At 50.4% G+C, this 12652-nt stretch overlaps 1 protein-coding gene across 10 annotated transcripts in view; it reads right to left on the reverse strand.

Moving 5' to 3' along the window:
- LPP (LIM domain containing preferred translocation partner in lipoma) overlaps positions 1-12652 on the reverse strand; it is a 317139-nt gene that overhangs the window by 268147 nt on the left and 36340 nt on the right. The window lies entirely within an intron of this gene.

The raw sequence follows: 12652 nt of genomic DNA on the forward strand, positions 1-12652 counted from the left end.
CCTACCAGAGGATGCGGCAGGTCAAGACGAGGGTTCACTCCCGGCCAGGCCGAGCGGGGACACGAAACACAAGCCCAGAGAGCGCTCTGCAAACAAGGGCTGAAACACCACGAGGACGGCGTCTGCGGGGCTCCCCACGGACAGCAAGGGACGCTGCCGGCCGTCAGGAAGCTCCGACTCGCAGGAGCACGGGGACGGGGTTAGGCACCGAGGTTAGGCACCCAGCTGCACTGCGTCTGCCTCCTGAGCACCTCTGGTTTTCTCTTCGCCGGGAAAATTAAACCGCGGTGGCATTCTGCAAGAAAATTGTCACTTAAACTCCTTATTAAATGCAATTTCCTCTCCCACCCTTTTTCATTAGCGACACTCGAGCGTTCATCGAATCATCCTGTTATTTCCAGACAAAATGTTAGTCTTGCTAGGGAGAACTTACGTATTAGCACTGGCTGCAAGCGCAAAAAGCTCCACCAAAAATCAATTCAGAAGCAAAACGTCCCATCCACCTGCATGGGAATGTACTTAAATAAGCCTCGCACACAGGGAAACCCGTAAGTGCTTGGGGAACAATGGTTCTGTGGGAAAAAGACGCAGCAGTAACCGCATTACTTCTCCCTCCGAGGCAGTAGCTTTCCACTTAAATATGATACAGTGCACCTGCTTATTATTCTTGTTCCACAATATCACATTCAGATCCATGCTGCAAGCATCCCACTCATTGCAGAAAGACTTCAGGAAAGGGGAAAAAAAAAAAGGCATTAAAGGAAAGCAATCTATAGTAGCACATTACACCACACCAATTTCAAGCAGGCTGTCATTCTCATCACACCAGACGGCATTTTAACTCCAACAGTATCCTTCGGTGAAACATCCTTGTTTCTGCCTTCGACTCGCTATGCTGAGCCCTCCTGAAATGAATGGTGCAAATTCTCTTAGTCATTTCAAAAGGACGCCGCTGCTCGGAGCGCTCTAACTTTTCGCATCATCTTTCCCAATAGCACGCAAAGCACTAAGGCCAAAACAGGCGTTTTTAAAGACGGGATTAAAAATAAATAAATCAGCACCTCCTGCCTTGGGATGGAACTACAAAACGGGGCTGGGGACCTCAGCTCGAGGGAGCCTCACGTACAATCTCAGATCCAGGCCAACTCAGAAAATCGCTTAATTACACGATTAACTTTAACACGTGCTTAAGTTGCTTTGACTTCCGTGGGACTTAAGCATATACTTATGTGCTTTCCTGTACAGAAATACTCTCTTAAATCAGATCCTGTTTTGAAGGGATGCTGCATACACACACCCACGCACACTCACGCACGCACGTGCAGCTCGTGCCCTCAGGAAAGCTCTGGCTCCTCAGCCCAGCTGCAGATCAGACTGCCTTACTTCTGTGCCTACCGAGGGATGGAAATGTTTCAGCCCGAGCTTTACGTACCCAGCCTGAGGTTTAGAAACGCCTCGTTTGGGACAGGGGCTTTATGAAGGGTCAGCTCTAGATTTCAGACTTGGTGAGTGATGCACGGCGCTGGGAGGACTTTCTGCTGGTCTCTTCTGCAGGGCTAAGAGTAAGGAAGGATGCAGAAACCAGCAGAAAGCATGGTTCAGCCCTACAAGGGGGGCTGTAGGACTACAGCAGTGACTGAAAGGCGTCTGAACCAGCCCTATCATCAAGGAGCTCTGGTTTTCCAATGTACAGTTTGAACCTCCCCAAAACCCCTTTGCCCAATGCCTCCCCTCAGCAGCTACTCTCTTGCCGTTGCAGTTAATTGCAAGCACATCGCTCCGGCAGCTCGCCTCATACAAAAGAGCTCCTACCACGTAGGGGCCTGCTTTTCCCCATTCTCATCGCAGTGCAATAAATTATTATTATATACGTCGGTTTTGCAAACAACTACAGCATCCACGCTGAGTGCCTGCGCGGGGGCATGCTGTTTCTCAGTGTGATCCGAAATAGCCAAGATATTAAAATCCCACAAAGAACTGTGCTTCTAATGGAAGAATTGATGGGCCAGATGTTGACACTAATGATTATTCTGCTTAGCCCGGGGCAGAGCCCAACCCCTCTAGGTCTGAGGGCTTCGCCCTTCCCCGTTCCCCTATGCCTGCACCGGGGTCTCGCTGCCCCTATAGCTTGTGGGGTGCTCACCCAGGAGAGCGATGCATCAGCCCTTCCCCAGGGTTAATCATTGCTCCCAAAGCACCCCGAAAAGGGATCAACGAGCTCTTCAGTGCTGAAGTTAGCACGGGGGAAGAAACACTGGGCAGTAAGTTACCCTGTGCTGCGTCCAGGCTTTGGACTCCACCAGCCCGATGGCTCCACGCAACCTTCCTCCGCTTGGGGAAGCCCCAGCTGAACAACACCCAGCTCTGTCCAGCACTGCACTGGTTTATGTTTACCTCCTGAAACCCCTGGCTTTCTTTCAGATGCCAAGCAATGCAAATACAATGGGAAATCTCTGCAGATGGCCCATAAACCCTCACACCAGCTTACAGAGAAGGAGTTAGGAGGGTCCGTTTTCCCAAACACCCCCCTGGGCCCTACAAGCCCCCCAGTCTTCACACCCAGAAGCCATTCCTGGCTCAAGCCGTCCTCTTGTTGCTAAACAGGCACAGGGAACCTCCAGGTTCCCCTAAGAGCCCAAGATGCAGGTTCCTGAGCAAGTTCTGGATTCTGTGCCCACTGCACTAGCACCACAAGTCAATTTGGTCTCAAAATCAAGCCCTTTGCCATGCAGCAAGAAAGGGCCAGGACAGCAAACCACCCACTCCCAGTACATGTAAGACTTCTCTGGGACTGGTGTCCGACTGAAACCCACGCTGGCCTTTTTAAACTGCTTTTCCCCATTGCTCTCCAGCTCCAGGATCAATGGAGCTGCCTGACACAGCAGCTTAGTGGGGCAAGCATCAGGGTTTCTCATCAAGCATTCTGTGTTTGTGCATTGTAAAAAAAAAAAAAAAAGCAGAAAACAAAAAACGCACACCCCACTGTTTTTCAGTAGTTCCTCTCTCCTGGCTGGCTGCTGAGGGAAAGATTTGCTCAGACCATTGGACAAACTGACAACTTTGAAACACAGAAATGATAGTATAAGTCCATTCAACATGAAACAAAACCGAAACACATGGTTTCCCCAAATTATAGCATGAAATTTAGATAAAAGGGAATAAAAGGGAATGCATTTCTTTTCTCTGAAGCCAGTGCTGTCCTTTCAAACAGTGCTTTGCTCGCCTGAAGCACGTGCCCAAGCTCCCCGCCACTATGCAATTTTCAGGATTTATTCATTTAAGCTGTGAGAGAAGGGAGCACGTTACGTCCTGCTGACAGCACGCAATCGTGCGTGTGAATGCAGATGAGGACGAGGTGAGATTAGGACAAGCTTGCAGGGATTTAGCCCAGTAGGTTATTTATTCCGTGACAGCACAGATTAAGAGGGTTGACCGCCCTTTTGGCCTCACGAGCGCTCATGTGAGCGAGCGAGCACGTTTTATATTGTAGGGAAGGGGAGGAGGTGTTACCATCCAGGTAAATATCTCAATAAAATAAACACAGAAGTGGCATTTGGCACTTGATTAGCAGGGCATCTCGCAGGATCCTGCTACAACTTACCGAGAAATGCTCTTGTTGAGCCTCCCAGGGATGGAGCAGTCCCAGCTGACAGGTGGATGCGGTGAATCAGAGGGACTGAGTGCCCAGCCCAGCATCTCGGGGTCCTCACCACCTCAGCACCACTACCTACAGCCCCATGCTCCCAGTCCCACGTGGACATGCTCCCAGCACCTCGTTCGTGCCCTGTCCTGCTGGACCAGGCTTTGCTGCAGCTCTCCAGGAATTAAGCAGTAGCAAACAGGCAGCCTCACTCCTCCTGCCCTGTTCTCACCGTAAAGTATTTCTCTCATTTCTGAGCGACTGGCTGTTCTGTCTCAGTTCTGGTTAATATTATTTGTATCCTAATGCTTTCTAGGAACCATTCCAGCTTTACAATGCAGCAAATACCACTCGGTAGAGGAAACAGCCTGCCTGGCCATGCTTCACCTACATCGCTTTAGGAACTGGTTCATGCGGCCAGATAAGCTGCCTGCCCCACGGCCACGGCTCTCCCCACGCACACAGCCCCACTGGGGCTGTGCCCCGGTAGGTCTGAAGGTGCCTTTCACCAGGGGAGACGCTGGGCTGAGCTCTGGAGCTCCTCCAGAAATCCTCCAAGGAGCGTGAGCAAGCAAACTGAGAGAAAACCACAGAAGCTCGAGATCAAAGGACTTTTTGGGTTCCGCTTCTTACTTGCGCTCACATTGGGTATTTCCCATTTTCTTCCTCTTGGTCTCACCAGCAGCAGGTCTTTCCTTCCACAGCCTCACTGCCGTGGTATGCACCTGATCGAGGCTGAGCACAATGGCCAGGAGGAGGCTTCCAGAGCACCAGCTACCAGAAGGGGAAGCCGAGGCACAGAAACACCTGGGAGCTGGGGGTTGGTCTCTTTTGTTTTTCCCAATCTCCAAGAATCAATTCACCTGAGACTATTGGTTCTGCTACTGTGACCCTTGCATTTTACACATTTCCACTTGAACTCCACCAAATCACAGCAACAGACACAGGCCTTCTGGGAAGCATTGAAAGAGCCCAAAATTACAAGAGAATCCAAGACAGAGCTGACAACAGAAATATTGGATTTTGTGAGTTCTCAGCTCACCCTAGAAAAATCTTCCTCTGTCCCTCAAAGGTATCTGTTTTATGAGATTCCTAGGAGAATTTCTACAGAGATGTTTCCCCAGGCCATAAAATAGCTTTTGTTTTAAACCAGCCAGAGCAGAGGCACTTTGGGGTGACATCCAAACCAGCTGGAGGTGTCCGGCAGTGTCCCTGGTCCGTATAGGGCATGGGGGCTGACACTCGCACACAACAGAGAAGTGCATGCAGGAGCTGGGACTGTTTGCTGTTCCATAAAGGCCTTTGGGTCAAATAGCAAAAATAAATAGATAGATAGATAGATAGATAGATAGATAGATAGATAGATAGATAGATAGATAGATAGATAAAGTGGGATAATCTCAGTCACCACAGCCTAACCCGTACCTACTGCCCCGAGTGCTGGGGAGGCCACATTGCCTCTGCCAACCTCAACACAGCTCTTCCCAGCAACAACCTTGCCCTGAGCTTCTTCGTTACCCTAAGGACCACTTTAATTCCCATGAGGAACTCAGAGAACCAGACTGGAAGGCACCTCTGGAGACCATCCTGCCCAACCCTCCGGCTCGGGAGGGACACCCAGAGCAGGCTGCCAAGGACCACGTTCAGGTGGCTTCTGAAGATCTCCTAGAGGGAGAAAACCAGACCCCAAAACCAGACCCCAGCCACGTGCAGCTTTTTGCACAGGCTGGGTTTGTCCTGGCACCCGATCAAGCCAAAAGGACTCATTTTACTTTCTCTCAAGCAAGAAGCTGTTTCCTCCACTGAGCCAGGATGTAACCAGATCAAAGATTTATAGGTCAGCTCCTCGTCTGCAATTCCACCTCTCGTTTGCAGTTTGTGCATTATTTACTCTCACAAAGAGGAGGTAAAAGAAGAAAAAAAAAAAAAAAAAAAAGAAAGAAAGAAACTGAACCCAATCAAGGAGATCCACTCTTCAGGACAAGGACAACAAGCTACAAAGGAGAACACTCACTGTCACCGGCCAGCCTCGGGGAGGGGAGCTCAGTGTTACACCGCGTTAATTATTTACCCACAGATTTTCTCAGGAGCTTGTAACCCACACCCAGCATCTCCGAAGCACATCTTACAGGGGGCAGGCAACAAGGAAGTCGGGGAGGTAGAGGTGGAGGAGACACCTTCAATCAGCAGGTAAGCATTACGCTTTGAGGCCAGACCATCAGTTGCACAGTTGGGAAGAAGGCAAAAACCCAGCAGAAGGCAGAGGGCTGCTAGGTTCCCAAATCCACAAAGCACAGGGGATGGCACAACTGATAACGGGCATTACATTAAAATTATGAGCATTAAACAGTATCTGCCAGCATTAAGAAAAATCCTCAAAAAACTTGCTCGAACACTTCCCAGCAAATCCACACATTGCCATAGAGCAGCAGGGAGCACTGGAGCTCTGGGCAGTACCTAGGGGTCTCCTGGCAATTTATTCCTCAAGAAAACTCATTTACCTCCTACCTCAAGTAACAGAACTTGTGCGTGATTTTTAGACCACGTTGTGGTGTTTTGGAAGGAACAGGGTTTTGTGTTGTACTGTTTTTCTTAAAGCAAAGAAGAAATAGAAAGTTGAGATTCTGGAGAGGTCTGTGGGTTCTGCAGGAGGTAGGGGTGAAGGTGTTTGGGAGTTATTCTTTGTCAAAAACAGGACGTGCTTTTTCCTGTTTCTTTTTAATCCCCCCCCAAAAAAAATAAAAAATAAAAATACTTCCCATTTCCCAGCCAAGCTCTGGTTTTGAATTCTACGCAGCAGCAGCCTCTGCTCCGCCAGCAGTGGTGGGGAGAGTTTCAACAGGCTTGCATTACCCCAGAATTTGCAGTGCCCTCCTTCTAAGCTCCAAATTCATCCCCTACTCATGTTAATGTTTATTTTTTCCATTGAATTCATCTTTGGTCCCCCTCTTAGGGATTACTAACCCGTGGGCTGAACCAACACCTCTCAGTTTGGGGAGGAGGAACTTCTCACGCCGCCACCAGAACCACCCGGGGTGCCAGGTCCACCCCAGGCACGCGGCTCCTCCTGCGGCCCATCCAGCAGACAGCTCCAGGGCACCGTTTTTGTGTAGCTCCTGTAATTCCACCCACCACCCACCACAGTAAGTGCTTGCTTCAGACTTTTTGGTTGGTCGGGTTTTTCTCTCTTTAACCAAGTAACATTTTCAAAGCAGGTGACTTTTTTCCACTTCAAATGTTAACAAGATAGCAGGGGAAAAAAACGGTGAGAAAATTAATCAGCTTATCTCTCTCCATTAGATTGATGCAGCGCTGTCTTACAAGGCAGCAGCACGTTTCCCTCACCGTCATGTTTCATTATCACCAAGAAATCACCTACTAAAATGCTTAGTGTACACATCCCTTCTCTTCTACCACTTTTCAACCAGCATTGCTGAATGCATTACCAAGAACTGTTTTCTTGGCTTTCACCAAGTTTCTTCACCTTTTAGACGATATCCCTCCAACTTTTAAAAGCCACAAGGTCCAGAGCAGCTCCAACAGGAACACAGAGCAGATGAATCCAATAAAGGCCCTCCAGGCTAACACACAGGGAGCAGGCACGCAAGGTTGAGGACTAAAATTTGTAACTTTTGAAGTCTATCGTGTTTGTCAATGGTCAGCCACAAACTAAATGAAGACTGAAGCACCTGGGAGATTGCCACATCACCTCCTCAGTCCATCGGAGCACCGGAAAATGTTTGGTACAAGACAAAGGCAATCTTTCCCCCCTCAGGCACAGGAATGACTGAAGTTATCACTTCTGGCCCAGTTCATCTTCTTGTTCGAGCAGCAACCACATGCCGGTCAGTCCCATCAGGTGAGATCACCCCGTGTTTGCCAAGCTATGTTATGGGGAAGGAGAGCTTCCCTACAAGAGAGGAAAAGGCACGGTCCTGGACTCCAGGCTGCTGCTAGGGGCATGGAGACCACTTCAAGGAAGGGTCAGGCCTCAGCTTGGGCACAGCAAGAACAAGAAAGGGAACCAACTTTATATGCAGAGCGACTTCCAGAAGGGAGAAATGAAGGGGGGTGTTCTGACATCACTTTCTTAAGCACAGACACTTGTTGTATTCCTTTCAGAAGCACACGCTTCTCTGGAGATGGGGCTTGCCTGGATGTGAGATGGGGACAGAGCCAGACCACAGACATTGGACACCACCAAAATTCAGTTTTACCCTTCCCCTTCATTCCTGCTCTGTTCTTTTCCAAAAGAAAAGAAGACAAAAATCAAACAAGGGCAAGAAAACCCGACTGGAGTTGCTGCACTGCTCACAGGAGATGAGAGGAGCCGCAGCACCCAGGTGCGGTGGGGCGAGGAGGGGGCCCTGCCACCAACCCAACCGCCCCCTCTGATCCCAACGCCAACACGTGAGCAGGCAGTTAGCCCAGATACAGATCCCGTGCCGTTCCCTTTCCCCTGGGAAACGTGAGGTGGGACGCAAACGTGTCACCGGAGAAGCGGTGGCACTTGGGCAGCACCACGCTACATGGAGGAGGTTACGCAGCACTGTGGGAAAGCCGAACTCAAGCTCAGCATGCCCTGCTCCCCAGGGGACAGGTCATTTCACAAAGCCAGGATCTGCTCCAGAGCATCACCTGCTGCCATTGTGCTGCCTGAGCTGCTGGCCACCAGCTCCACGGGGGTCTCTGAGCGGCCAGGAGGCCCGTGACCGCTCGCAATGTCACGCTGTCCACCCGGGGTGCCGGCGCTGAAATCTACTCCTGTTTTCCATGAGCTAAGCGAAACGGCTTAAATGTTAGCCAGCGCTGCCAACCCTTGTGATGGGTAAATGCTTTCGGGATCAGGGGCACATCTTTATTTAAATGGCATCTGTACGGCAGGTGGGACATCAGCTTCAGCACCCCATTCGTTTGTGTCAGCCCCTCGTGCTACCAGGTGCAAGCACGGCCCGGCACGCACCCAGCGCGCTCGGGCGAAAGGATGAGGTGCCAAATGGGGCACAGAAGGCAAGCACGCCAGCCCCTCTATTAAAACCAGAATCGTCCAGCTTTTTATAGAAAACATCTGATCTCCTAAGAACGCTGCCTTAGCAGAAAATGGATTGCAAAAATTCCAGGTTGTCACGGGCCTGCCGCGTGGCCTGGGAGCTGCCCGCCAGGTGGCAAAGACAAAGCACAGCAGCTCGCAGCAAGGATGCCCAATGCAGATATCTTAATTCAGGAAGAACAGAGCATTTTTCCTCCCTGTTTTAGTTTACTCCTTCCAAAATAGCCTGAACGGAGTCAAAAAAAAAGGCATGTTCATTTTGGAATGAAGTTGTAGGCATATGAGGTGCGCGCAGAAGAGCTATGGCAGAACAACTTGTTCCTCAACAGCTATTCTGATCCACAGCTCGGCAACAGATCCAGAATCCCTCTCTGTAAACGAGACGTTGCGTTGATCTGACAAACCAGTTAAAGAGGTGGGTAGAGGCTTAAAACCTCTACAAAAGCGTAAGCTCTCACCAGCAATCCCCTTGAACCAAGGGCACGCTGACCCCATAAAAATCAGACAACATTCGTCTCTTTTTCTAGAGCCCTGCTTTCCAGCCTCGAGTGTAAGAAGTCATCAGTCCAGCCCCAAAGCTGATAAGACCGGCTTAAAAATTAACACAGTAAGGATTAGTATGCTTAAAGTTTCCCCCCTATTGGCACTCTGTATGGAGAGCACTTCTCCAAAGCGCAAGAAACTTAAGGTTCTTTCAAGGGAAAGATTAGATATTCAAAGTAATTACAGATTTAATGGAACAGGGGTTGTAAAAGACATCATATGTGGCAGAGCTTACAACAAGATCACAATCAATAAAAATCACTGAACATCTCGAACATCAAAGCTCAGATACTGAACATGTCAGACTAAACCTCCATTCTGTTGTTGCTATTATTTGTGATTTCAATATCCTAAATCAAAAAGTACTTCAGAAGAATGACCTTTATCCTCCCTGGTTTCACACTGACTGAAACACCTAAAAAGACCTTTTGAAGAGAGACAATTTCCTGAAATATAGTGTTACAGTTTTCCTTTTTCTTTTCTTTTTTCTTTTTCTCTTCAAAAATTTGTTCTGCGTGGCGAGCACTACTTAACGGAGTCATTTTCTGTGCTCTCTCGTTCACTTTTAGGCTCTTGGTGCCACCATGCCCCCAAGTAGACTGGGAAAAATCTTTAGAAAGTGACATCTAAACAAACCACTGACATATTTCCAAAAGGCTTCACAGGTTTAGGGTTTTATTCAACAGACTGTTTTCACAAAATGTAAATTAAGGATCCTTAAGGATCCAGTTGAAATCTCTATCTCATTTCCAGCCCCCTGCCTAACACATGCACTTAATTCCTTTTCGGCAATGTGGCCCTGCCGATGATGGCCAATTCACGCCACATCCATAGAGGCACATCCGAGCTAAACACTCCCATACATGCTACACATATAGATAGCTATGAGTGGCACGAGGCTTGTTCAGCCCCCAGGAGGGTTACTGCAGCGTTATCTGCGCTCAGAGCGGTTTAGCGTTACTGGGCTGAAAGGAAGCCGAGAGACATCCTGTTTATAGGCTGTAGAGCCCCGATGGATAAACAAGCGTACCTCAGTTAAAACTAGAGTGGAAAAAGAGAGCGAGCGAGCGGCTCAGCATGCCCCCAGATAACGCCGTACCGGCTGAGCTACATGCCTGAAAGCGAAACGCGCGGCTGCCGGGCTGCTCCCGCGGCCCCACGTGCTGTGGGGCTGCAGAATGTACAGAATGTGCCGGCGGCCCCGCCGCCCCGGCCCCTGCTCGTCTTTCACCCCGATGCCGGGCTGCTTCCTGACACCCGGTGACACGACACCCCAGCTATTTTTCCACCACCCCCCCCCCCCCCCCGCCCGCCGTCCGCCCTCCCAGCGACGCCCACGCTCCCGAAGCTTTCTATGCATTTTGTTTTTCATCCGGCGCCCGGCGGGGCTGCACCATGGATGCCCGGGGTTTTTGCGAGGTCGGGAGCGGGAAGGGCGTCGTGCAAGGTCAGGGGATCGCCGTGGCCGTGCCCCGATGCTGGCGGGGTGGGGAAGTCGAGGGCCTTCCCTCGGCATCCGCGGCTGGCCACCAGCAGAGATTGTTCCTCTGAAGTCGGAGGGAGGTGTGGGGCTTGGTGATGTTTGGGGTATTTGCAGACAGGGCCAGAATTCTGGGAGGGATGCATGAAACAGGACATCTACAGAGAAAACCTAAAAGCATCCCTCTGCTCATGACCTTAATGATTGACTGACAAAGTGATAGAGAACATCGAGGACCCGGAGCCCTGCAGAGCGGACCCACGGGGCTCGTGCTCCTCCAGTAAGCCTAACCCCACAACACTCACCTGTTTGTGGGTTGGCTCTGAAGGGAAGCAGAAATCCTCAGGCTGTTTGACACCTTCGCTGGCAGCAACACCGTGCAAATGGCAGCTCACCAGGCCGGCTCCTTGGAGCTGCAGACTGCTTCCAGCCTCTACAGCAAACCTGCCCCCAGCAACACTGCAGTTCTGCGCAGGGAACATGGCCCACCCGCCAAGCTCAAGAGGCAGGAACCAAACCCCAGACGATTAGCAAGTCCCACAGAGACTCTTCCTACCCAATCTGTAGTCACAGGAAGACCTGACCCCTTCTAACCCCACTTTCCACACATCCACTCTTGCTGCTCCACTGATCACTTCTGCCCTCACCAGTGCAGGTGGGAAGTGAAGGTATCATAAATTCCCCAGACCCACAGCCATAGTCTCCATCCTCAGCAGCCAACACAGAAAGGAAAGTTTGGGTCCCCAACCTTTTTCTTACAGCACAAGCATCCCAGCACGCAGACCAGGATTCTAACAGAGCGCTGACACCTTGCTTGGTAGCCTGAAACAAGAGGCCTGGGTCAGGAGCGACTCCTCACAGCCCTGCTGTCTTTTCATTGCCTTGCTTTATTTACTGGAAGTCTCTGCAATGGAGGTACAAACCCCAACATGTTCTCTGGCCCTGACAGTCTGAAAAACTCCACCCAGAGCGGGTCCAAAGCCTGAGCAATGGAGAATTACCCCTGCGTGTACGAGCAGAGCTCCCTGGCAATGCCAACATTTGCTCTCCGAGTGTTTCCACCAGAACATGCCTGGCACAGCCCTGCCAGTGCTTCACGACTGCCACACAAAAGCAGGACTTGTCCCCTTCTTGACAGGCACTGGGGTTGAAGCAGCACCGCCAGGTCCTCGGACGGTGAGCTGAGGTCCGGAGAAGCACAAAGCTGCTCCCAAAAGCAAGTCCTGAGCACGTCATTTCTCATTTGTTTCCTACCCTGCCGTGTCTCGTGCAGCCGAGACAGGTCTGACTCATGCTGGGTTTCCAGTGCCTGACACAACAGGTCTGTGGGCTCGCCTTGAAATAAAACAACAGCGAGCGTGAGGTGACCGTGTCTCAGCCAGGCAGCCCAGCCAAGCAGGACCCTAGTTCTCAGAGGCACGACTCCAAGGTAAATAATTGTTAATGAACTCGCTCGTTAACTCCGCGTACTCCCGAAACCTTTATTTTGCCTCCCTTCCAGCAGGGAAGAAAGTTCATTGAGAATGAAAGCTCGAGACTTGCAGGGAGGAGTGACAGATGCTGCCTGACTGGATGTGTGAAAAAACTGACAGGCAGAAGTAATGCACCTCACATGTCTCATGGCTGCAGCGAAGCAATAAATAATCTAATAGAGTACTGAGGCTCGTAGTAATAACGCTGTGCTCTCTTTGCAGAAGCCACTCCCCACGCCGGATGACATCTGTCATGGTATAGATGTTCCTGGAACAGGGGGGATATTTTTAAATCTCTCAATGTGGCACAAAACTGTGAGTGTATCAGCCAAAATACCAGCCACCAAAGCGTTTATATATAGCCTTGCACATACCGTATATAGCTGGGAACACAGACAGATACGTGGTATCTCGCAGCATTACAAACAGACGTTCTTCTGCCCGTCTCCACGCACTTGACAAGAAAC

The sequence above is a fragment of the Netta rufina genome (genome assembly GCF_964035555.1).
Source record: "Netta rufina genome assembly, chromosome: 9".
Classification (NCBI taxonomy): Eukaryota; Metazoa; Chordata; class Aves; order Anseriformes; family Anatidae; genus Netta; species Netta rufina.